This window comes from Enhydra lutris, unplaced genomic scaffold (genome assembly GCF_002288905.1).
Source record: "Enhydra lutris kenyoni isolate GAN:26980312 unplaced genomic scaffold, ASM228890v2 scaffoldscaffold24, whole genome shotgun sequence".
Classification (NCBI taxonomy): domain Eukaryota; kingdom Metazoa; phylum Chordata; class Mammalia; order Carnivora; family Mustelidae; genus Enhydra; species Enhydra lutris.
In genome coordinates, this window is record NW_019154108.1 from 22,487,561 (window position 1) to 22,511,488 (window position 23,928).

General features: G+C 39.4%; 1 protein-coding gene across 1 annotated transcript in view; it reads left to right on the forward strand.

Moving 5' to 3' along the window:
• The first annotated feature begins 9,159 nt into the window (after positions 1 to 9,159).
• Positions 9,160 to 23,928, forward strand: part of LOC111150782 (phospholipase A2 group IVA) — a 164,086-nt gene continuing 149,317 nt past the window's right edge. Inside the window, exons 1-2 of the mRNA XM_022508381.1 lie at positions 9,160 to 9,277; positions 9,371 to 9,450. The gene's annotated coding sequence lies outside the window, so the exon portion shown is untranslated. The remainder of the gene's footprint in view (positions 9,278 to 9,370; positions 9,451 to 23,928) is intronic.

Sequence of the window (23,928 nt, forward strand, 5' to 3'; positions counted from 1 at the left end):
ACCAATACTCTCAAACACTCTAAAAACAGAGTAAAATTGTAGAGTAAAAATACTCTAAAAACAAATCAGCTGGATCCTTTCTACTTTGCCTCCATGTTTGCTTTCTCTCGTAATCCCCTATAAGAATTTGGGCTTTGCAGGGGCACCTGGGTCACTCAGTCAGTTGAATTTTGACTCTCTAACTCTGAATTTTGAATCACTGACTCTTGATTTTGGCTTGGGCCATGATCTCAGGATTGTGGGATTGAGCCCTACATCTGGCTCTGCACTTAGCATGGAGTCTACTTGTCCCTTTCCCTTTGCTCCTCCCCCCATTTCTCTCTCCCTCTCTTAAATAAATTAAATCTTAAAAAAAAAAAAAACCTTAAAATCTTAAAAAAAAAAAAAAGAATTCAGTGTTTGCCAAATATAATTGGGAGGGGAGATGAAGGGAAGTAAGGAGTTGAGGCTAGTGATCTTCTCCATGCTTTGTACTGGCTGCTTTAGTAGTTCTACAACTTAAAAAATTCTTTGTCAATGGAACACAAAGTCATGATTTGAAATGGAGAAGGAAAAAATACCCACAGCCAGGAGAACTAAATATAGTAAGATGATGTGTGCATTTTCAAAATGTTTAATGATAAGCTTGTTACCCATCTAATATGAATTTTTAAAAAAAACAATAATTTAGCAGGAAAGAAAACAAAGCCTGTGTATATAAAAACTCCAAAGTTTCTCATTTCCTATTTACTTGGGAGCTTTTTCTTTGGCTCAATTAATTTATCTGTGAGTAGGCCATGGGAAATGGCTTAAAAAGATATACATATTTTGAGGTCAAAGGTTTGGTTTAAACTCTGACCTTGTTCAATCTTGGGTAAATCACCCACTCTCTGAGAGTCCATGGTGTTCTATTCTTCCATTGGAATGATAATGAGGTAGACTGGGGCAATGCTGTTGGGACCCCAGTTCATCCCAGAGGTCACCAGCAGCTCCCACAGGCTGGGAAGACTTTCTTCCTTAAACACTCATGTCTGCCTCTCTGAGGAATTAGAAGCAAAAGACACGTTTTGTAATCCCAAATTTCCTTGTTTCCTAAATTGTTGCTCACAACTTTCAGGTGGCAAAACCAATTCCAACTAAGAATAACTGACTTGTTCAGATGTAAATTCATGAGGTAAGCAACAACTTGAAGATTAACTCTTAAATCTCAATGTGACATTATTCAATACATACTACGTATAAAACATTAAGTCTCTGATTTTGAGTTGAGTCTCTGTACCATCAATCTTATACAGATGATCTTCGCTACCGTGTGGTGTGGTCTGGTTTATTCATGCAGCTGACTTCTGTCAAATTTTTTCAACCCTCCACTTCCATCCTTTCTATCCTGATGGGTCTCGTCTTCCTCAGGCAGTAGGACACCACATCTTCTTGACACAGTAATCACTTTGGCTTCCCTCTCCTTGCATCACCATCTCTGCTCTTCGGTCTATCCTGCTGTATTCCAGAATACTAGTTTAACAATGTCATTCCACTGCTAAGATCCAAAAAAAAAAAAAAAAAAACCCCAAACCAAAAACCAACATCCATCTATGACAAGGAATCAACTACCAAAATTAAAACAAAACGGGGCAACTAACCACTACCATCTTGGATGCCTGGGAAGTTTATTATTCACTACACAGAAATGTCTAAATTTCTCCATTACTAATGAATTTTTAAAGCCTGACCCCCCAATGTACATTTCTAAGTTTACCTCCCACTGCTCTCCCCATAAACTCATCTAGAATTGCCTTTGTACTTCCTACCAACCATGAATGCTGGCCTTTACCATTTCACCTTAAATTAATAACTATCCATCAAATTCCAATCCTAGTTTCATGGCCCAATTTGAATTTTCAGATTTAATTTAGTGCTCCTTTGTCTCGATTTCCTCCCTCTAGCACCTTTTGTTCAAGACATTTTCAGTCATAAGTATCTTTCATATTTCATACATCAATACAGTTTTCTGAGCTTGTACATTTCTCCTACACCTAGTTTCATGGCTTATTGGCTTATTTTCATCTTTCAAATCTCAGTTGACATGTATGCTCAGAGAGGCCTTTCCTGGACACGTTGAATTTTTTTTTTTTTAAGTCATTATCCTTTTTGTTTTGTTCTTTGCCCCTCCTGTCTACTGGGATATAAGCTCCATGAAAATATGAACCTTGTCTATCCAGTTTGTTTTCTCTCTAGTCCCTAACAATATGCTAGGCACATGGTAAATAGGCAAGACTGCAGGGGAATGGCTATGTAAGCCCTTGGTAAAGTTAGTTTATGTTTTCAGGTCTTCCCAGGAGTCAGTCTTACCAAAAAAGCAACTGATAAGCTTCTTCCTTTCAAGGAATGAAGTGGGTTGACCAATGGGTTTATCAGTAGTAAGCTGTGCTTAATACCAAATAAATTACGGATTTCTTGAAAAAGATTTTATTTATTCATTTATTTGTCAGAGAGAGAGAGAGAGCACACACCAGCAGGCAGAGTCGGAGAGAGAAGCAGACTCCCCACCAAGCAAGGAGCCCGATGCAGGACTCGATCCCAGAACCCTGGGATCATGACCTGAGCCGAAGACAGCGGCCCAACGCCTGAGCCACCCAGGCATCCCTAAATTATAGATTTTTAAAAGGATTTTCCAGTATAGATATTTAAAAATTATTGTGAGTGATAAAATGAATGAATCTTATTACTGGGTGAATGGATGCTATTTATGAAATATATATTATATCCAAAGAGAATGCTGTGTAAGGGTTGGTAGAACATTCCAAAACAAATGACCATATATATAACTTAAACCATGAATTTATTACAAATATCAGAATGGATGTTAAGGAAAATAGAAATATCTAGAGAACCAAATGAAAGGGAAATTGTTTTTTTAGAACTACTATTTAGAGTAAAATAGTTATACCCTTTTCTTTATTCCTATTTTAGTGATAAAATATTATTTGATATTGTAGTGTTTTCTTTCATGGTAGCAAATTATAAACAAGAATGGACATACAGTTGGTTAGGATACTAGTCTTTTTTTTTTTTAATTCAGTTTTTGGACTGGTCTGCTATTTTCAGTACAGTAAAAATATCTCAGTAGGATATTAATTAAGAAATATTTGGGGCACTTGGGTGACTCAGTTTGTTAAGCCTCTGCCTTCAGCTCAGGTCATGATCCTAGAGTCCTGGGATTGAGTCCCATGTCAGGCTCCTTGCTCAGCAGGGAACCTGCTTCTCCCTCTACTTGGTGCTCTCCCTGCTTGTGCTCTCTCTCTCTCTCTCTCTCTGTCAAATAAATAAATAAATAAAGCTTTTTTAAAAAAAATTAATTTTGTTTGTGTCCGCAATGTTTTTTTAATGGTTCTATCTATATAAATAAAATAGTTGGATCATATTGCTAATTTGGAATGGACTTGATTATGATGAGTGTTTTTTTCTTTTGTAGCAGTTTTTGGAATTTTGTTATAGTTGTTGTGAATTATCCTAAATTTCGCTCTACCCTCAAAAACAGATTTGGGGCAAACTAAGATTAAAGCCTAGATGACATGTTATGAAGATGTTTAGTCACTGGTTTTATAGACACAAATACAGAAATGTTGTTACTATCTTGGTCCTGTCATGAAAACACTACTGACATGTATCAGAGCTCAGTTACTTGAAGAACTCTGGACATTCACTTAGCAGTAATTCTTCCTACTCAGGATTACCTTCAAAGCAAAGGACATGGGCTTAGATTCTATCATGGGCATCAGCACATCGAAATTCTAAGATACAAATATTTTAAAAATTCTGTCAGGTGCTGGCAAGTTGGTTTCTGAGCTGTGTAATTGGGCTGGTTCCCATTCTGACAGAATCGCTAAAACTAGACATGCACTTGCTTTACCAAATTTAGAGGGATCTTGGAGAGCAGAAAACAACTTGCTAAATTATTTCCACCATTAGATAAAATGAATTAACACAACACAGCTTTGTCAGAAATTCCCAAACATGGTTTATCTATAGTCAAAATTTTCTATTGTATATTAAGTCATATTAATTGTTGACTGTTTGACCCATTCCATTTATACAATATAAATTTACAATTTGTGATAAGATCTGAAGGGATCCTGATTTGATTTTCGCTTCTACTTTGTCTACAAAAGAAAAAGAAGTATTTTAAGGCATAGGAATAGAAGTTGATAGGCAGTGGAGAAAACTGTTTGGTGTGAGTCTGACAGTAAAATGGTCTGACTTGTAGGAAAGTTTTTCTGGGAATGAAATCTAGGATGTCTTTTTTTTTTAAGATTTTATTTATTTATTTGATAGAGAGAGAGAGGGAACACAAGCGGGGAGAGTAGGAGTGGGAGAATCAGGCGCCCTGCTGAGCAGGGAGCCCGAAGTGGGGCTCAATCCCAGGATCCTGGGATCATGACCTGAGCCAAAGGCAGATGCTTAATGACTGAACCACCCAGGTGCCCCTAAAATATAGTTCTTATTGTTCATAAATACTCTCTAGATCTGCGCTTTCATAATAACATTTAATTTTTAAATGCATTATAAATATATCTTTTTAAAAAGACTTTATTTATTTATTATTTATTTGAGGAGAGAGAGTATGTGTGAGTGGAGGAAAAGATCAGAGAGAGAATCTCAAGCAGATTCCCCACAGAGCATGGAGCCCTACGCCCAGCTCAATCTCATGACTCTGAAATCGTGACCTGAGTCTAAACCATGAATCCAGTGTTCAACCAACAGAGCCACCCAGGTGCCCTTCATTATAAATATATCTTTTTTTTTTTTAAAAAAGATTTTTATTTATTTATTTGACAGAGAGAGATCACAAGTAGGCAGAGAGGCAGTCAGAGAGAGAGGAGGAAGCAGGCTCCCCGCTGAGCAGAGAGCCCGATGTGGGGCTCGATGTGGGGCTCGATCCAAGGACCCTGGGAGCATGACCTGAGCTGAAGGCAGAGGCTTTAACCCACTGAGCCACCCAGGCGCCCCCATTATAAATATATCTTAATTAGAGTTCATTCCACCCCTAATCTCTGATTAGCTTCATATTAACAGGAATTTTACCAGCGTGGAGTAAAAGAAATAAACTCTCTCTTCTTTAATAATGATGAAACCAGCAGCTGCAAGTAGAATGTTATCTGGATGTCAGGTTTAAGATATCTCTGAATCCAGGACGCCTGGGTGGCTCAGTTGGTTAAGCTGCTGCCTTTGGCTCAGGTCATGATCCTAGCATCCTGGGATCGAGTCCCGCATCGGGCTCTTTGCTCAGCAGGGAGCTTGCTTCTCTCTCCGCCTCTGCCTGCTTGTGCATTCTTTCTCTCTCTCTCTGACAAATAAATAAATAAATAAAATCTTTAAAAAAAAAAGTTATTTCTGAATCCACCATCATAGATAACAAATGCAACAAATATCCTTTGAGCTCCTAGTTTAATATGGACGTCAGGAGTGGGGGACAGGGCTGACGAGAATGAAGAAGGCTTGTTTCCTGTCATCATAAAACGTTTTTTTCTTTTACAGCCAAGTATAATACAAATTGATTAGTGCTCATATGAATGTTCTTTCTCAAGTGGAAAGATTATTTATGCTGGAAAACGTAGTGGGTAGAAAAATTTCCCAGACAAAGTGGTAATTGAGTTAAGCCTTTCAGGATGAAGATTATTTCAGTGGAATTCAAGGGAAAGGTGCGCAAGGAGAATGAGTTTTTGTGTGAAGAGAAAGGTGCGGGTCAACCAGTGGGGTGCCAAAAAAATTCACGGGCAGGGGCGCCTGGGTGGCTCAGTGGGTTAAAGCCTCTGCCTTCGGCTCAGGTCATGATCTCAGGGTCCTGGGATCGAGCCCCACATCGGGTTCTCTGCTCAGTGGGGAGCCTGCTTCCTCCTCTCTGCCTGCCTCTCTGCTTACTTATGATCTCTCTCTGTCAAATAAATAAATAAATAAAATCTTAAAAAAAAATTCACGGGAAAAAATAACTTTGATTTGTTTTGATTCGGGTGTCTTACTAATTTGATTTTTATTAATACTTCAAGAGAGGAATGACTGGAGGCAACTGGGTGGCTCAGTCAATTAAGCATCTAACTCTTGATTTTGGCTCAGGTTGTGATCTCAGGGGTTGTGGGATGGAGCCCCACATCAGGCTCCACACTCAGTGCAGAGTCTGCTTCAGAGTCCCTCCCTCTCCCTCTGCTCCTTCCCCACTCATGTGTGCATGCTCTCTCTAAATACATAAATTATATTATATTATTATAAATATAAGATATTATTATAAATTATACTATAATTTATATAATATATAACATATCATAATTAATATAAAATATATACTATATATCATATATATTATATATTATATTATAAATAATAAATAAATCAATAAAATCTTTTAAAAAAGAGAGAACTCATATGAATGATATTCATATACAGATAAATAGTAAGGATACCAACTTAGTGTTTTACTATAAATATAGTCACAGTATGGACCAGAATACTCAAGCATAGCAGTGCACAAGAGGGGCGTGTTTATTATCAGCAAATCAGTTACTGGTGGACATTTAGGCTCTTCTCTGTGTCTGTCTGCAATGTGGATTAGATTTTCCTATTCAACTCTCTTAGTGTTCTAAGAGAGTATCACTTAGCATACCAGCGAATCATTTTCATTGAATGTATGGATTTTACTACAACATTCCTCATGCCCAAGCTCACAGCAGGCAAATCACTTTCGTGCATTTAGAGTACAGGATAAGTGAAGTAGAAGTTGTAAAAAGAGAATGGAAAGCAACTTCATATAAAGGAAGAAAAATCAATCATAAGAAGATCAAGGTTTTGTTGTTTGTTTTTTTTAAGATTTTATTTATTTGAGAGAGAGAGAGAATGACAAGTAGGGGGAGGGCAAAGGGTGAGGGAAAAGCAGACTCCCTGCTGAACAGGGAGCCCGACAAGGGGCTCAATCCCAGGACCCTGGGATTATAGCCTGAGCCGAAGGCAGACACTTAACAGGCTGAGTCACCCAGGCACCTAACATCAAGTTCTTCTTTTCCATTTTTTGAGCCACACGTTTTGACAAATAGGTACTTCCTTGTTAACTTTTTTCTTTTTTTAAATATTTTATTTATTTATCTGACTGAGAGAGACAGTGAGAGAGGGAGCACAAGCATGGGGAGTGGGAGAGGAAGAAGCAGACTCCCTGAGCAGGGAGCCCAATGCAGGGCTCCATCCCAGGACCCTGGGATCATGACCCTGAGATCTTGTCCTGAGCTGAGGGCAGACACTTAACCACTGAGCCACCCAGGTGCCCCTACTTCCTTGTTAATTAATTCAGCTAGTTTTAGGACTGTTCCATTTGCTTACTTATCCAATGCTAATCATTATTAGGGCTTATTTGTTCTCAGTCTAAAATGTTAAGATGTTGATTAGTAACAAACGGTACAAGACTCAATGCTAGTAATTATGCAAAAGGAGGGACTGGATTTGAAGAGGCTGTTACCATACCGCTCGGTTTCAGAGGGATTTCACATGTAATCCTCCTAAATGACTTTCACTGATAACAAGCCCAGGGAAGAGGAGTCTTCAGATCTAATTGGTCGTATAGTCTGAGGCAGGCTATGAATGCTGTGTCTCTCTTACCAAAGGTGCAAGCAGAGGTCCCTGGAGCTAATACTGGATATCATTTTGGAGAAAATACGACAAAGTAAAGATAGTAAATCTGAGCTTGCACCAGCCACTTAGGGGTCTGTGCGAATAGTGAAATCATAGGTCGAGAGCCAAACTGGAGGTAGGCATGGAGGCCACAGAATGGGACAATGGGAGGTGGTCCTAGTCAGTTACAGAGAGGGTGAGACATACTTGCAGAAGCTTTTATTCACTACAAGTATGGAGATAAGTCAGTCTCATTTAGTAAGTGGAAAAAGGCAAACATCTCCCCATGTGTTTTAACCCTAGCCATCGCATAGACTGAATATTTCTTTAAAAGCCTTTAATCAAAACATTTTTCTGTTTTTAACATGTGACATTTTAGAAATCCTCCCTCTCCAAATATTGAAAGCTATTATTTTTCATTATCAAACTGACTTGAACACTAGGAAGCTAATGAAAAGAGTCTTTCTTGCCAGAGTCTTAGGAGGAACATGCCTGTAAAACATATCTTTCACTGGTTGTGTCTGGGGAAGGGGCCAAAAATAGCAGTGTGCTCTTTGCTTCCCTATTGAACACACCCCACCTTTCAAGAAATTTGGGGTCTTCTTTGAAAACCAAAAGATCTGGATCCCATGAGACACTACAGGCCTTTTTTTTTTTTTTTTTAGGAAGGAGAGATTTATAATAAGCCAGGTTGAATTTATGGAAAAAAAAAAGGAGTTGATTCTTGGGCAACAGAAAGCAGACAACCCATCAGACTTAATGATGGAATCTGCAGAAAATACTTTCTTTGACAGTGTTATAAAAGAGCTAGGAGAATACCCCCAGCATCTAATTAAACACAAAATTCTAAGATTCCGTGTTTGAAAACAAGCTATCCTGAATGAATACATCAATCTTGAAAGACACTGATCCATTCCTGTGGCATTTGGATACATTTAGACTGTACACGTTTATTACAGTGATATGGGGTGTTTGAATTTGGATTGCCAACTTGTAATTCGATGTGATTTGATCTCTCCTTCTCTATCTCAGAATATGCATTACAGCCGCTGTTGGTATGCCTTTAATCTCAAATTTACAAACAATGGGTTATCAGGTGTTCTGAGTTTGGGGAGGAAATATTTGAAGAGATTAGATTTTTTTTTAAAGCGCTCTTATATCAGTCATCTTCAGAATGTACAGATTTTCTATTTTGGGCTTGTTATAAACTTTGCTTTTTTTAAAGAAGGCAAAAATGCTCTAGGTTATTCATCTTTTCTATTTTGTTCTTGTGGGGGAAGGAAAGAGGAAGAAGCAGTGACGGCTTAAGGACAAGTCGTGCTGCCACACACAGACAGCTCCAGGAGTATCCATGTGATTTACACCAGTTAATATACAGATCATTTTAGGCACGTTTTGTGACTTCAGGCTGATAAGTAAACATTTACATTTAAGATATCCGCTTCTTCCTGAATACTGCTTTCCCTCGCTTCCTCTTTCATTCCACCTTAAAAACAGCTGCAAAGTCTAAAGGAAACCAGCCCACATTTTAGCCCCGCCTAGCAAGGATTAGACTTGAACTTCTCTGTAGTCCCAGCTGAAAAAAGGATCCCGACTGAAAGCTAGAGGCAAAAAGGAGCCAGAAGAATCTCATGTAACTCTGGGAACAGTAAGCAATAAATTTACTCTTGCCCCACTGCACTTCCCTCCCCCTCACCCCCCATCCTCCTGAGCTGTTTTAAGTTTGTATCTTACTTGGCAGGGAGAAGGGACGGAGGCACACCTGGGATTCTCTGCTTGACCAAGTCTGCGTTTCCTCTGCCTTTTGGGAACGAGACAAAGGTCAGGGAATCTAATGTCTTTCTAACAAATGCCAGCTTGCTTTCCGGGGTCTGACCGGTGCAGGGGAGTGGGACGATCAGGGGTGTCCCTAACTTAGAGCCCCGAAAGAAAGCGAGCGTTGCCGGCGAGCTGGTTCCCTTGAGAGCTCCACGTGATGCCACCCCGTGGTGACCCATCCCAGACTTGAGCGGCGTGCTGTTTGTCAGCCCTTGTGCCTTGTTAGCGGTGGTGGAGTTAGTGGGTTCCGTGACGGTTTAATTAAAAAAAGAAAGAAAGAAAGAAAGAAAGAAAAATAGTGGTTAACGATTACTTATGCAAAACATTCCTGGGTGTTTCATACGCTGCGGTGCTGGGCGAAACGAAAGACAATGTTGAAAAGAGACGTGTACACCGCCTGGTGTGCCGATTCGCCTTGCCCTCAGTTATTTGACGTGCTGGAAGGACAGAGCTCCCGACTAGATGCTGAGAAAGATGTGAGCCAATAATAAAGTTTAGTTTTGAGTGTGAATGCTATTTTGGTCATTTCGTTTTAGAAAAAGAAGTTTAAAAGGGCATTTGGATTTGGAATAAGAGTGGCTTAACATATCTGAAGTTCCTACAACTTATAGTCAAGGTAGCGTTAAAAAAATGATTTTTCATCTCAAAAGCTAGAACAAGACATGCTCTTCACAATGGTTGATGATGTTAGCATTTATTCAGCTAAGGCAATTGAAGAGTATACTAGAGGCATCTTATTTGGATGGGTATCAATTCTCATCTACTATATTTGCACATATAACCTTTGAGTTCAAGGAGAGTTTGTATTGTGTTTCGTTTCTATTTGTTGCAGAAATTTGGAATTGTAGCCCAAGAGATATTTTCAGGGAATAGTAGTGAAACAAACCCTGTTAAGGATTTTTAAATTTTCCTCCAGAGGTCCCTAAACCTTGACAATCCAGTTTGATGTTGGCATAAGAAAAAAGTATTTGCTTCTGTCATTGAGCTGAGGAAGAGTTAAATTTTAAATTAAGCAACAATTGTGAAATGCACAGAGAAGTGTGTATTCTGCATTTGTCCAAAGCAGCTTTGCAAACTTCCTGAAAGGACAGCACTTTTTATGCGACAAGAAACAAAGAAACCTTTTTAAATAATTTTCCTTTTCTAAATAACATAAATGCAAAATACCCCCGTAGTGACTTACAGTGTCAAAAAGATGCATACTTTGCAAGTATTTTGCATTTGCATTTAATTAGGAAAAGGAAAATTATTAAATAGATTTCCTAGGACTTGATAAAGTTCATTCCGTAGAGATAATTTGGCCTGTGTTTTTAACCCATCATTATCTTTCCTGGTGTTACTACTTAGAAAGCAAAATCATGAAACTAAATGATTTGCATATTAAAACATGTTCCAGGAATAAAAAAGAGGAAGACAGAGTTAGCTGTGGTTCTTTTTCCTCTCATAAGCCTTTTATTTACCTTCAGTTTGTTTCCCTCCTCTTGCTTGCAGACTTCATAGCTCTAGATATTCTCAACTTTTTTTTTTTTAACTTTCAGACCCTTTTACAAATCTTATGAAAGCTATAGACCCCTTCCCTGAATAATACATGTATGCTGTCCAATACACATATCTATCCACAAATTTGGATAGACCAGTAGGAAGATCACATACGCTCTGAAACAATTCATGTCACATGAACATGTAGTATTTTTTAGAACTTTGGAGTTTTCTGCTAATATCAAATAATTAGCAAATCATGTTGCTTTTAAGAACTGTTGCATGGGGGTGCCTGGGTGGCTCAGTGGGTTAGGCCTCTGCCTTCGGCCCAGGTCATGATCCCAGGGTCCTGGGATCGAGCCCCGTGTTGGGCTTTCTGCTTGGCGGGGAGCCTGCTTCCTCCTCTCTCTCTCCCTGCCTCTCTGCCTACTTGTAATCTCTCTCTCTCTGTCAAATAAATAAATTAAATCTTTAAAAAAAAAAAAAAGAAAAGAACTGTTGCGCGGTGAGTATTGCAGTGCCCATAGTGTCATTTATTTATTAGTGTTCTGGAGCTCTAACCAATTTGGTGTAACGGAAAAACTATCTGCCTGAGAGCCAAGTGACCTAGATTCTTGACTCAAGTCGTCTAATAACTAACTGCACAATATTAAGCTGACTTTTTCTGTAACATCTGATATTTTTTATTGCTGAATGCAGTAAGTAAAACAAATAGGAGAATAAGATACAAGTTGTATTTTATTGGATGATGGGATGTCTGTATTTACTGCCTTCATTCCAAAATTCCTAATAATATTTCCCAATAGGATTGTTTTATAATACTCTTGCTCATTACAAAGATAATTCCTGGGGCGCCTGGGTGACTCAGTTAGGTATCTGTCTTCGGCGCAGGTCATGATCCCAGGGTCCTGGGATGGAGCCCCACATCGGACTCCCTACTTAGTGGGGAACCTGCTTCTCCCTCTGCCTCTGCTGCTCTGCCTGCTCGCATGTGTTCTCTCTCTCTCTCTGTCAAATAAATAAAATCTTTAAAAAAAAAAAAGATAATTCCTTTACTGTTTAGATTTCCTTAGATATAGAAAATTGCAAAGGAAGAAAGGGAAAAATGACCTATAATCCCCTCAAGGGATAATTCTTGTTATGTCATTCATTTATGTCAATCATCCATTTCAACAAATATTTATTGAGTAACTGTTATGCATCAGTACAGAGACAAAGAGACACGAATTCATGTATATACATCTGTTTATACTTATAGGCATTTTTCTATACATGCACCCACATGTGGATTTTACAAAACTATGGTATTTGTTAAAAGGTAAACTGAGGCCTATCAAAAATTTTAAGAGTTTATTTGAATAAAACTCGATTGGAATGGGACAGTGCCAAGCAGAAGTGGATAGAAATGCTTCCCTGGCAGGATCTCCAAGGGGAGATTTTTGTAAAGAAAGTGGAGTCAACCTAACGAAATTATTGTCTTTAGTTTAAAGGCTAGTTGGCTGTTTGTGATTGGCTGTCCTTACATTTCAATTTTGTAGGTTCAGTTTTTAGACTGGTTTAGATTTTGGTTTGCCTAATATAGACCACCGAGACATTTGAGTCACCTTGTCAAATGGCCTCCTTGTTTCACTAGTTTCACACACCATTCTGCCATTTTGTAACACGCTTACTCTCAGTCATGAAATTTTCTGTTAAAACGTGATTTTTTATACTCGTGTATAATTTTGTATTCATTCATCTCTGAAACAAATATTATTGAGTCCCTACTATGTGTCAGGTGCTGTACAAGTAATGGCAGTCCATCCGTGAGCAAGAGTCGTTCTCACCATGATGTAATTTTTAGCCTGTGGAAATGTTACATTGGCTGATTATAAATTGTTGGATGTTTAGGTGGACTAGTTTTCTATTATAAGTAATGTTTCAGTTAAGACCCTTTATATAAATGTATGTACTCATCTTTGTTCTTCCTTTGGATAGATTCTTAAAAGTGTATGCCCACGTTTTAAAAAAAGCTCCACTACTTACACGTTGTGAGATCATAAGCCAGTTGCTTTTCAAAACATTCTTTTCTCAACTGTAAAATAAGAGTAATAATAATAATAATAATAGAGTATTTGCAGGATTCTCAGAAATATTTAACAGCATGTCATGGAATTATTTTTGCCATTTTACCCTTGAAAGAAATTGTATCAGTTTATAAGCCATATAGGAGAGGAGAATTTCCCTGCTCTAACACTGTGTAATCACACCAACAGAACAAACAACAACAGATCCCAAAACTTAGTCAGTTGTTGTATAAGACAGTATCTTGTTTAAATTTACACTTTGTTCATAAATAAGGTTGGGCAATTTTATAATGGCCACTGGTGTGTCTATGTTTATGAATTGCCTTTTTTGATGTGATTTTTAAATATTTTTCAGTTTTAATTTCTAATATGGTATATATCAATAGAAATAATTCACCTAATCCGAGTCCCCTAAGGTCCTCAATAATTTTGAAGTGTTTGCAGTCTTAATAGCAAAGGTTAAATGTTAAACTGGAGGTAGAAATTCTACTACTGCTTTTCTCAATTTTGGAACATTGTTCTTATTTTGCCTGGAACCTGTTCCTTGAAGCTGGGTGAGATGCATAGATAAATTAAAGCAAGTCATTTTTGTTCTCATAGACTGTCATAGTCTGCAAAATCAGAGAAATTGAAGAGGGTTCAGAGAAGAGGCCAAAACCCTTGTAGAAGCTCCGGAGACATCCAGACCCTTGACATGTAGAGAAGACGAAGATAGGAATAAGGGTTACGTGATTCCTTATAAAGCTCTTGTAAGAAAGATACTGCCTAGTCTTGTCAAGAACCGACTCAGAGAAAATGAATTTAATTATCAGCATTTCTTCATCTCCTACTCCTGGACGATTAGGGCAGTGACAGTTGAGGGAACCCAGAGGTTGGTTGGTTCTGGAATCCTTTCCAAAGAAGACAGAAAATAGAGCAAATCCTGTTCTGATCGTTTGATACCTTCACCTGCCTGAGAAGAAAAGAGATGCGCCAACCTGAAGCTATGCTTGCTCCCTGAGTGGGTGTTTTGATCTTCTCTCTTAGTTCACCCTTACAGTGTTCTTTGAAAATACAGTTTATCTCCCCTTTGTACAAATACAAAATAAGCTGAAATAATTCAGGGCTCACCCTAAGCATATTTGGAAGGCTATACTACCAGTCTAATTACTTATTTAATGAATTTAAATGACTTGAGAGAAACTCAGCAAGCTGGTATGCGATCCTTATCCGCGTTTGACAGCCACTGGGATAGAGAGGAGAGGCTGCTTCCAGTTTTCTTGTTGACTCTCTTCTCAGCGTCAGCTGGAGTGAAGACCTGATCCCGTCCTTAATCTTCTTCCCCATTTTCTTGACTTCTGGAGTGTGCAGGGAAATTCAGGCGTTTTAGGTAACAGGAGGTTCCGAATTAGAAAGCAAATATCCATCATCTGGGTAATTTCATGATCTTACAATACATAAAACTCACGTATATACAGTACTTAGCTTATCTTGCTTAGGTTTTGATTTTACTATTTACCTTACAATTTGTTTTTTGATTACTCAGTCAGAAATCATATCAGCAGGCCAACAAAAACTACCTTTCTTTCTTTCTTTCTTTCTTTCCTTCCTTCCTTCTATCCTTCTCTCTTTCTTTCTTTCTTTCCTTCCTTTCCTTCTATCCTTCTCTCTTTCTTTCTTTCTTTTTTTAGGATTTTATTTATTTATTTATTTGAGAGAGAGAGAGCAGGAGCAAGGGAAGGGACAGAGGGAGAAGCAGGCTCCCCACTGAGGATGGAGCCCGATTCGGGGCTCGATCTCAGCACTCTGGGATCGTGACCCGAGTCGAAGACAGAAGCCTAACCAACTGAGCCACCCAGGTGCTGTCCCCAAAATGCCTTTCATTTTCATAGTGTTTTGTGGGTTATAAAGAGGTTGCTTAAGAACTTCATTCCCACAATAACCATGTATGTTAGCGGAGCAGGTATTTACATTCTACAGATGTGAAAAGAGAGATACCAAAAAGTGAAATGGTTTAATGCCCAAGACTTACCATTTCCATTTTCATGCATTTTGTATGCTTCAAGTGATTAATTGATTGAGTTATATTTTCAATGTTGGTGCATGCTATTAAGGCTGTCCGCTTATTCTAATTTTTATTAACATCAGAAAAATCATAGGGGAAGAACCAGAAAATACACAACCCAATTCCATATTAACTCAATTGTTCTGCTCTTATAACTGGGCTACTGATTAACATAATAGAGGAAGTTGCACAACCATTTAAAAAACAATTGGGAAAGTAGTGTTACTTATAATTGCTTGTCTTGGAACTATGTGGCATTTTATATGGATATATGTCACTTCAAGAAAATAAAGAATATGAAGTTTTAGCCAAAAATATAAAATAGACAACATTATGAGTTATATAAATACTAATTTTACCGAAGGTTTTTTACTTTGATTTGGTAGTAGAACGTTCTCTTAGAATATTCTAAGTATGACCCATAGAGCCTATTGCTCTTTCCCATTCTTATTAATCCTGGAAGTTGGCCTAAAGTGTTTGTCTCAAAGTGGTTACTCTCACCGTGGGTTTAAATAAATCATTATTATTTTACCTTTCCAAACAATCCAAGAGCTTATGGTAAGCCAGGTACTTTTCAGGGTTGAAAGCCAACTTGACTTACAAAATGGCTTATTGTGCATATGCTTAACTTCATAGTAACTAACACAGAGCGGGGCAGGTTTGACTGCGGGATGCAGCTGGGTTGCTGGAAACTCGGGTCAGCAAGGAGCTGCATTTCAGTCAGTGGACTGACACGCTTCCCATTGGCTCCACACTTGAATGGCCACAGCTTTAACAAGGTGAGCTGGTTGAGTGTAGCACTGAGACGGTAAGCTGGGATGTGAGACCCCTTATGGAAGGAGGTATTCTTGCTGACTTCTGAGTGGGTCATTATAGAAGAGGTTATGTCTGTCTGGGATAGGCTGGAGGCAGACAGACTCATAGTATCTTTAGTTTTCTTCGGTTTCGCATTTTTAATTTATTGAAACAAGAGAGTAAATCATTTTTGTAGACTTTTTACATGTATTTGGTTCAAGTATTGGGAAAAGTAATTTAAAGCAATTCTTAAAGAATTTATAGAAAAGCAATTTGGGGAAAAGTGCCAAAAGGTACATATAGTTATGAGGACCTGATGTGTAGACACCTACATCTGTAATGAACATTTCTTAATATCCGTCAGTCCCTTGGTATATATACCACAAACCCCGAAGAGGTATTGAATTCCTTTCCATTCAACTGTCATGAAGAAAAGGCAGATGAATTTAAAATTGATCGAGGTCACTTAGATCTTAAAGAGATAACACTAGAGTATTTCTGTAGTTCATGACACAGTCTTCTAAATCCCTACTTTCAGTATATAACAGGAATTCATGTTCAGGTAATGGCTTCAAAGTATCGTTAGATCCTTGATCCTTAGAAGAACATGCTAATAACATTTTAGGAAGATTCCATGTAGCAAAAATTCTAATTTAAGAAGTTTCTGGGTTAGTTAAAATTTAATTGCACTCTCTTCCATCCAAGTACTAACTAGGCCCAACCCTGCTTAGCTTCCGAGAGAGATGAGATTGGGCGTGTTCAGGGTGGTATGGCCATAGACGAATTGCACTCTCTTAAGATGATTGCTTATAATCTACTACTTGGTAGTTTTGGTTTTTTTCTTTAAGATTTTTATTTATTTATTTAGAGAATGAGTGTGTGTGAGAGCAGGGGGTGGGGCAGAGAGCAAGCCCAAGCCCATTCTGTGCAGAGCCAGGTGCAGGGCTCACTCCCCTGACCCTGAGATCATGATCTAAACCAAAATCAAGAGACAAAGTTGGAAGCTTTATTGGCTGAGCCACCCAGTGCCCCTACTTGGTACTTCATTTTTTTTTTTTGAGGTGGTGACCACTAAGAATTTATATTTAAAATACATAAAAGTTCACAGTAGTTATATGGGATTTTTTTTCCTTCTTATCCTCATCACTAACGATGCTTCTGCTGTCAGTGAAAAGCAAGAAAAGAATCCATTTTGTGAGATTCATTCAGTGTTTGGAAAAATTCTTACTGTTTACTATGTTTTAGATTGACAGATTGGTTTGGTTGAGTAATACCTTGTGAACTATTGTTAGAGTGAAAAGAACACTCATAAATTACAGTTTTCCATGAGGAAAAAATAATTTCCAGTTTTTTATTAATATAGGATATAGCATGCCTAGCAAAATAGTGGAAAAAATGTATCCTTTTAATACACAGAAAAAGAACAGGTATTATAGGAAGCACTTTAGAAAATCTGTGCTCTTTCACTTAAGAATTTTACCTTTTGGGTTAAAAAAAAAAAAATCCAGACGCTAATATCAACCAGGAATTGTTGATCACTGGGCTAAGTGCATGTTTATTCCATCACCAATTCAGGAAGTTTTCATTCATACTGACAACTGGCTAGGCACTGTGCAACCTTTGGGGCATACTTGGGTGAATAAAGCAGTGACGGTTCATTCCCCCGTGGAGGAGAGAAGCAATAATGAAGCAAACAGTAAACAGATAATAAAGGAAGCAAACGGGTTTCAACAATTGGGAATAACCGGGGTGCCTGGGTGGCTCAGTGGGTTGAGCCTCTGCCTTCGGCCCAGGTCATGATCTCAGGGTCCTGGAATCGAGCCCCGCATTGGGCTCTCGGCTCAGCGGGGAGCCTGCTTCCTCCTCTCTTCTCTGCGTGCCTCTCTGCCCACTTGTGATCTCTCTCTCTCTCTCTCTCAAATAAATAAATAAAATCCTTTAAAAGAAACAAACAAACAAACAATTGGGAATAACCTGGGGAGTGGAAGGATGGAAAGGGTTAGCTAAGATGAACCAGGAGTGGCTCTGGGAGGGATGAGAAGTCCTGCGTGGGAGGTGAGTGGTGTGAGCGGGGTGTGGCTCAAACTGGGGGCTCCACGCAGAGCATTTGTATCTGAGCCTATGAGAAAGCAACCAAGGGAGCCGGGTGGTTTAAGACCAGGGACTAGGGTGATGCCATGGTGCAGAAGAAGGAAAGTGGTTCCAGGCAAGTAGGAGAGAGAGGAGTGACTTCATTTGAAAACTCGGAGGTCATCAGTGATCTTAAGAGCAGTTTCAGTGGAGGGCAGGGGACAGGGTGTGAAGGAAGTGGAAGGGAGGTGGCAGGTGGATGGGAGGCGAGGATCTGGAGACATGAGTACTGTGTGAGCAACAGACCCTCTAGAGAGATCTGTCGACTGGGCAGAAACATGGAGGCAGGGAGGGAGAGGAATATGGAGCAGGGCGACTCTGACAGGCTTGCCAGGCAGGTCATCTAGGAGAAAGTTTTGTGCAGAAAAGAAAGGCATGATTATCATGTACTTGCAGCAGAGAGAAGGATTTTGTGTCCAGAGAGCCACAGGTGGGGTCAGGTCTGTAACAGGTGGAGAAATTCTGCCTCCGGTGTGACAGGAGGGGAACCCAAAATTACAGGGAGTTTGCTGATTTGGTGGTGGGAAGATAAGAAACTTCCCTCTGGGGCTGTTTTCTTAGTGAAGGGAGATGAGGTCACCCGCCCAGAGAGGAGGAGGGCGATGGTGAGAGATGAGCTCGAGAACAAAGCCATTTTCTAGAACAGGAATGCAAGTTCACAGAGAAACTGAGAAAGATGCTGTGTCCAGTCCAGGGCCTCTCTGAGTGTTGAGAACGTGAACCAAAAATAAAACCCGTCTGCCAGGTTATGTGGTGGTTCTCCAGCTAAACACTAGGAGCAAACTCAGAGAAGCTACAATGGCTGAGTTGTTCCAGGGTGAGGTTTTGAAAGCAAGCGAGCAAAGGAGCAAGCAAATCTGGAAATGCTCAAGAGGAACAACCAATACCCAGTACCCAGAAACACAAAACAGAAGCAAAGCACCTAAAACAAAAATGCATGGAAATTCAGGAGCTTATAGAATGCAGATCCTTTTATCTAAGGTAATTATTAACGAACAGGGAGTGGTTACAAGTTGGCCTGAGAGCCCGAGTGCAGTAGGGAAGGGACTGAGTCTTTCTTTTACTCCTGTTGAATTCTTACTGTACCAGTTGCTGGAACCTGCCCCAGGAGGCTTCACCGTCACGCTGGGTTTGTTTTTCTTCTTGTCCTGGTTGCTAGAATTGTTGTCACCATTTTAAATTTGGATTAACAGTTAGTGCGCCTGCATTTGTGGGGTGCCTAGCTAAGTCCTGTGTCTGTGGTATGTCACCACCCCCCCCTGCTTTCCTTGGCATTTGCTTACTTCTCCAGGCTCCTGGAAGCCGCCAGTCCTCCCTCAAGATAATGCTTGATAGGATTTGAACCATTACAGCTCTGTAGTATAAAGATGGTGAAAATATATAATAGTAACTGACCATCAGAAAGGTTTTCTTTCACAGCCTTGGTATCGGGATGTTCTTCCTTCAACCTGACATAAACCTTTCATTTTGCAACTAAAAGTCATTTCTTTTTCTTTTTTCAATCCTTAGAGCTTTGGAGAACAGCTGGTTCCTATAATCAAAATTTTTTTTTCAGGAATGAAAATAATATTGAAATATTGACTCGTGCATCTCTTCAAAGTTTAAAAGTAAATCTTGTGTTTTTTATTCATTATTTCTCATAAATCCTCTTTTTAAAAAACAAATTTATTTATTTGAGAGGGAGAGAGCATGGGAGAGAGCACAAGTAAGGAAGAAGAGGGGCAGAGGGAGTGGGAGAAGCAGACTCCCTGCTGAGCAGGGAGCCCCAGTGCGGGACTCCTGGGATCATGACCTGAGCCAAAGGCAGGTGCTTAAATGACTGAGCCATTGAGGCCCCTTGTAAATCCTCTTACCATTAGGGCCACAGGCACTAGTGAATGAAAGCAATGAAGTCTGTGGGGGTCAAGCTGAGCAGTACCGTAAGGAGGGGAAGCTCCTAGTGGCGGAATGTTTGCTCCTGACTCCAGTCTTTCCCAGATGCACTGCCAGGCACTCAGAATTCTTCTCTGTCCTCCTTTCCTCCTACCTCAGTGAGACATGCCAGGAATTGGAAAGTCATTCTATACTTTATTCCTGGTTCTACCCATATCTGTGAGGCTGTGCCTTAAATATAGTTATCTCACTTCTTCCTGTCCAAAATGAAGGGACACCCGCAAACTGAAGGGGACAGTCTAGTGCTGTTTTTATTAACGTCATATTTTTACAAACCCACTGGGACATCTTATGTCACCAGCAGAAGAGCAACAGAGGCATTCTTGTAGATTTTATTAATGTCCTTGGTACTGTTCTCCTGCTTGTTGATCAAAGGTTGAAAAATTGTAAATTTCATATTTTGAAGCCAATGACCGTGTTTCTAATTTAGTCCAACCTGTGTTTATTACATGTAACATCTAAACATTCATGTTGGAATTAACATGTTCATTGTGGTGCTAGCAGAGGTAGACAGTAGAAAAAAGAACTTAGTTTTGAATCATTTTACCCTTTATGGTGCTGTTAACTCTAATGTCCTCAAAAATTTTACATTGAACTTTAAAAACCAAATAGGTGCACTCCACAGAGGCAGAAGGAGAAAAGTGTGCCTCCGGGCTCTAAAGCATGTATAAATACCGTCCATATAAGACTCTATTGGACTGCCCGGACTTTGTGTATTTCAGTATGATTGGTTTTCTTCATAATCCAATGTTTTTATTTCACGAATTTCATAATGTCATACCGTATCAAGGGGTCCCTTGGCTTTCCCAGGGCATAGAAAAGATTAAGAACTTCTGAGAATATTCTTTTCAAATGCACATTTACACAGCTCTTAACCCTACAAAAGACAGGGTTTCCTGTTCATTTCCAAAGTGAGCTGCCATTCACAGTTTCTGGAAGCACCTTTCTAAAGTTTCTTACAACCTGAGAAAAGAACCGTGAATTTGAACTCCTGTTGCAAGAAACACAATTCAGGGCATGCGGAATCCTCATCTCCAGGTTAGTGGTTTTAACTTCCCGGTAATGCCTGGGATGGGTGGGTGTACAGCGCCTCTGTCCACCAGCCACAGTCTTGCTGTATTTATTTGCCATCTCTCTCCACTCTAAAATCATAGTCAACATCCCTATTTTCACTGCAAGGTCAACCTCCCTAGCTTCCTGAAATGGTTATCATGTTAGCTGAAAAGTAAAACAAACCCAAAATGTTGATAATTTCATTCAGTAATAAAATAGTTCTCATGAAGTATTTAAGTCAGTATGACGGCATTCCTGGGGGTTTCCCCGGGACGGCTTCCTTTAGAGGAAAAGATACGGCTTTCCCTCCTGTGGCAATCTTGAGTGTGTCATGGAAAAAAAAAGGCGATTAAGGAGGAAGTGGACCCCTCAACAAAACACAGATACTCCCTAGGGGAGCATTTTTGTAAGCTGTCTGGTCTGGAGAAAGAAAGCTGTAGAAGTAAATATGCTTCTCAAAACATTATCTTTTTTTTTTTTTCCTAGCATTTTATGTCACACTGTTAGATATATTTTAAGAAGTGGTAAGGGTGCCTGGGTGGCTCAGTCTGTTAAGTGTCTGCCTTCGGCTCAGATCATGATCCCAGGAGCTTGCATGGGGCTCCCTGCTCAGCGGGGAGGCTGCTTCTCCCTTTCCCTCTACCCCTCCCCCCTGCTCATGCTCTCTCTGACTCTCCTCTCTCAAATAAGTAAATAAAATATTTAAAAAAAAATAAAATAAAAAGCAGTAACACCAAGTGCAAAATTGTTACCCATTTCTCTTAAGGAAAAGATAGAACATTATTCTACGTTTTCAGAAAATGAGCATAATGTCCTTAACACTTGTCAGTGTGGTATTACTTCATAAATGCCTGCGTGGGAAGAGGAATTTTTAAAACAGTGCATCTAGTATTTGCAGGTAATCATCTTATAACTATAATTCAAACCTATAAAAGTGTAGAAGATGAAAATGACTCTTAAAGTTTTATTTGACCAAATATAAATTCAGTTTTTCATTTCTCGCTAATTTCTATCTTGAGTCTACTCTGCTCTCCAAATAGTAACTTCAAATTTTGGTCAAGCTAAAATGTATATATATGTGTGTCCTTTTAATTTTGACTGTATTTCCTTTTTAGCCTGAGTGTGAGGGGCAGGGGAGAGGAAGAAGTGTGGTAGGGTTAGAGAAGGAGGACCTGGCTGACAGCGAAGGGCTGTGTTTAGCTCTTTCTCCTACTGGGTGAACTTGACTCATATAGGAGAGGAAAAATTTCTTCAACCCTTCAAAGTTCTTCCAGCTGGTCTGAGAATTAAACTGACATGAGGCAGATTCACAGGAGAAAAAAATCCCAAAGTTTAACTACGTGTGCATAGACGCAGTACCTAAAGAAATGACCAAGACAGGGAGTTTTTATACTTTTTAGACAGACAGTAAGTCTGTGAGGAGCTGACAGGACAAGGAAGCTTCTGTTAAGGTACATCAGTTAGTAAAGAATCCTAAACTAATTTAGTACTAAATTCATAGAAGTAACAAGGATTGTTCATACAGCCTTTTCAGCTTTGAATTCCCCATCTTTGGTGATAAGGATGTCTCCTACCTTCTGGTACAGGGAGCATACCTTTCACCTGGGAGATTTATTTCCCGCTTTCTGGAGAGAAAGGTGGGGATGGGAGGGTGGGATGTGGGGGTCAGAGTGTTCTTTGTGCATTGGCTCTTCCTTACATAACTTTTATTTAAAATAATCAACATGCCAATTTTGCCAACATGCCAACATTTTTAGGCAGTCCGCTCTTGGCCGCTATACTAGGTTTGTGTACATCTTTGGGTCTCAGCTTATATATTTGTACAAGGAAGTTCTGCCTGTGGGTGGTTGTGACTGTTCCTTCCAATTTTGTGAACTTAAAATATGGTGAGAATGGTGGCTTGGTTTTGGCCACCAAGAGGTAAAATGATGGAAAATAAGAGCAAACCAGATAGTCAAGGAAAGAAAAAAATCGAAAACTGGCTCAGGCACGAGGAGACATTCTTGCTTTGTTTGAAATGCAGCGTGTGAAACTGGGCCAGCCAGTTTTCTAGCCCTTAAAATAGGTTCACCTGGATTAGTACCTCCCAGTTATGAAGAGGTAGAACAAACTGTTAGGTATTGTGTTTCGTTTATAGAGTGTGTGTGTGTGTGTGTGTGTGTGTGTGTGTGTGTGTGTGTCTGCATGCGCATGCGCACTTTTTTAAAATAACCAGATGAGGGAGGCTGGCCCATCTAAAAGATGCTGTGGTCTTTCCTCTTTATCACGTCCACAACTCTGTTTAGGTGTATTTCCTGTCCCCTCCGAACTCTCTAGCTGGTTGTGTCCCTTCCTCTCCAAGTACCACATTTTTCTATTAACAGTTGTAGGCTGCTTTACTTAACCGCTGTGTTTATGTTATTGGTGTGTTTTATTTATTTATTAAGATTTTATTTATTTATAAATTATATAAATATTTATTTATAAATATTTATATTTAAATAATATAAATTTTTATATATTATAAAAATATATATGTGTGGGTGGCTTAACCAACTGAGCCACCCACACACCCCAATATTATTAGTGTTTTAAATGGAATTGTGCTCCCCCTCCATTGATATGTTGAAGCTCTACCCTCCATATCTCAGAATATGTTTGCATTCAGAAATAGGGCCATTAAAGAGGCAGGAAAGCCAAAATGATGCCCTTAGGTTGGCTCTTAATCCAGTCTGACTGGGTTCTTTTTTTTTTTTTTTTAAGATTTTATTTATTTATTTGTCATAGAGAGAGAGGGAGGGAGCACAGGCAGACAGAGAGGCAGGCAGAGGCAGAAGGAGAAGCAGGCTCCCTGCTGAGCAAGGAGCCCGATGTGGGACTCCATCCCAGGCTGCTGGGATCATGACCTGAGCCAAAAGCAGCCACTTAACCAACTGAGCCACCCAGCTGTCCCAAAACCGGGTTCTCTTTAAGAAGAATTTTGGACGCACATGGAGACACCAG